A 2772-nucleotide genomic window follows, 5' to 3' on the forward strand; every position below is an offset into this window, starting at 1 on the left:
TCATAGAAAAGGGAAGTTATAAATGTTGTGTGCCAGGGCTTTGTTCATGTCTATTATCAGGGTTAATACAGTAACTGCTTAATTATTAGTTGGGAATAACTAGTGCTCTACTTACACATTCAAGTATCTTACCTTACTGAGTAGGAGCCCAAAGATGGCCAAACTCATTTAACAAAGGGCATCACATATTGATCAAAGGGAATGAAAAGAAAGAGGCTGGTATAGCAGCTTGGGGCTAGACAGTGAAGAGATCAGGATCATCCCAAGGAGGCTGAAGCTTCCTACAGTAAAGGGGAGAGACAAAAAGCACTAAGATACTGAGGTGACTTTTTTAAAAAGAAGTTCATTATGACATCTAGCTAAGATAAAGGCTAAAAGAGAAGAAATTAGATGCAAAGAAACTAGAAAGCTTTAATAATAGAGAGTCATTAACCAAAGGATTTGGGACAGATTTGGGAGCTGAGGAAAAAAATCAGAGATGAACAGGTGCTTTGTGGCTTGTTAGGAAGAAGAGAAGAATGTGATGCCTGTCACTTGGTCAGAGTGACACAGGGAGGCAGAGGTTAAAGGAAGAAAAAAATTCTGTGGTATGCTGAATACTTGTAAGTTAGAATAAAAAACCCACTTGCTGAATATGCCTTTTAAAAAAAATCTTGGTTATTCTACAGCATAGTTTCTGTTATACAAATGACCATCAGGATTAATCTGTAATGCTCTAAACAAGAAAGTAACTGCCAGTTCCAGCTAGTGAGCATCTTTCAGCAAAGGTCTACCTTGAAAGCATGTCTGCATGGCACCAATCTTCTAACTCAGCTCTGCATTTGGACTGGGTTAGAATGGCAGAGCCTGTGTAGTTTAGCTGCTTCTAAGCAGGACTCAGCACATACTCCTTCCTGGACTCTTTGCCTGACAAATTACACTAACCCTGAGACACTTCTCTGGACCCAATATGTCTTAAAGTGACTCTTATGTGAGTGGTAATGATGGGAAGATCATAAGGAGGGTTTTTTTTAAATAGCTATAATTATGGATATAGCTGTAGATCCTGTATCAGGAAGACATGCTGGAACATCCTGGTTGAAAAAGATATTTAAAAAGCACAGTTTATATTCCAAGTCCATTTGGGAAATGCTGGGTATGATTAACTGGCTATGCCCTCTGACTTGTGCAATTTAGGGACTTAGGAAACATGAACCTAAGTATGTGAAAAATCCAGTCAGTCACTAATAACACAGCCTTGATTGAGCTAAAGTGTGCTCTCACAAGAGAGGGGGAAATAACATTGTAGGAGGTATGTTTAACCTATATAAGAAAACACATGGTTTTAACACATAATATGAAAATGAGTGCCGCAAATTATAATCCCTTTTATCAGTTCATTGACGTGGTTCAGCAGGGGCTCTATTCCGCCAGCCCTTCACTGGCATTGCATTTCATTATTCTTTGTACTAGAGAGGGAACAGAATAAAATAGCACTTCTTTTCAAATACTTTGTAATTTGAATCTGAGCAATCTAGACCAGCCTCCACAACCCCAAGCAGCCTGAATAAAAAAGCTGACAACTTTGTGAAAATGATGATGCCTTCCTTGAATGAGCCACAAGGAACACTCCAACTCTGTGTTTAGACAAGAAGTTTCCACATGTTCATCTTCCATGTTTCTTTTCTACTAGGGTTTTAGAGAGGTAGCATCATGGACTTCTTTGTGCAAAATGTTTTCAAAAGTTGTTTTAATGGAGAAATTTCTTTGGGGGTTTAAGTTTCTATTTACCTTTTGTGACATAGTTAAAAAAAAATCTTATTATCTTCCTTTCCCACAATCTCAGCAGTAGAATGGAGATAAGGCAGGTCCCAAAAGAACTGATGGATGGGTATGCTGCTGGGATATCGAATGCGCCCCTTTAACAAATACAGTCTTTAACATGCAGTAACACTCACAATCATAGTGCCGAGTGATAAGAATAATTGTATTCATTACACAGTTGAATACGGGAACATATTTCTGAAATAATTTTCCTTGTCTAGAATTCCACAGAACTCCACTGAGTGGCACATTCAAGTGAATTTTTATTAGGAAGTTTCCAACAAACTGTTCAGTGGTAGAGAGACTTCATGTTTAATTTAATTTCTCAGAACCAGCGTACTGTTGAGTAAGGCATCAGACAACCACCGAGTGGTGGTTAACTTCTCGCTAATCAGGGCTCATGTGTTCGAGCCCAGCAACCAACAAGCACTCATTGAGATACTCTTATTTAGGACTGGACACTAAGGCATTGAAGGACTCCAAAAAGTATATGCTTCCTATTTCTTGTCTCCTTTCATTTGGTTTCAGAGGTGGCATAAATTTTTGTACTGAGGCAGAATAAAAATCAACTTTGGACAGATCTTCACACCCTCATCTCTTTGGGTCCAAAACACGGGTGTAGAGTAGGATCAAGAGTTTTAGAACAAATTTTGCCAGTGTGGGAAATTCTTGTTTTCTATTTTTGTTTTTGCATGGACAACAATCTGAAAAACAATGTATTAGAAAGTTTTATAAGATTACCATAAGCACCTATTGCAGAAAGGACAATATATCTGTAAACTCCAGTACTGATCTGTAGCAGTCTGAATAGTAGCTCCTAAAAATATATGTCCAGATCCTCAGATCCTATGCATATAACCTTATTTGGAGAAAAAAAAGTTCTCACAGATGTAATTCAGGTTCACAAATTAAGGAGATCATCCTGGAACAATTGATAGGCCCTAAATTCAAGGATAAGTGTCCTTTGTC

At 38.1% G+C, this 2772-nt stretch overlaps 1 long non-coding RNA gene across 1 annotated transcript in view; it reads right to left on the reverse strand.

The window, feature by feature from the left end:
• Positions 1-217: 217 nt before the first annotated feature.
• The window catches only part of LOC115279972, a 50001-nt gene continuing 47446 nt past the window's right edge, over positions 218-2772 (reverse strand). The window contains exon 3 of the long non-coding RNA XR_003903600.1: positions 218-281. This is a non-coding gene — a long non-coding RNA (uncharacterized LOC115279972). The remainder of the gene's footprint in view (positions 282-2772) is intronic.

This window comes from Suricata suricatta, chromosome 16 (assembly GCF_006229205.1).
Source record: "Suricata suricatta isolate VVHF042 chromosome 16, meerkat_22Aug2017_6uvM2_HiC, whole genome shotgun sequence".
NCBI lineage: Eukaryota > Metazoa > Chordata > Mammalia > Carnivora > Herpestidae > Suricata > Suricata suricatta.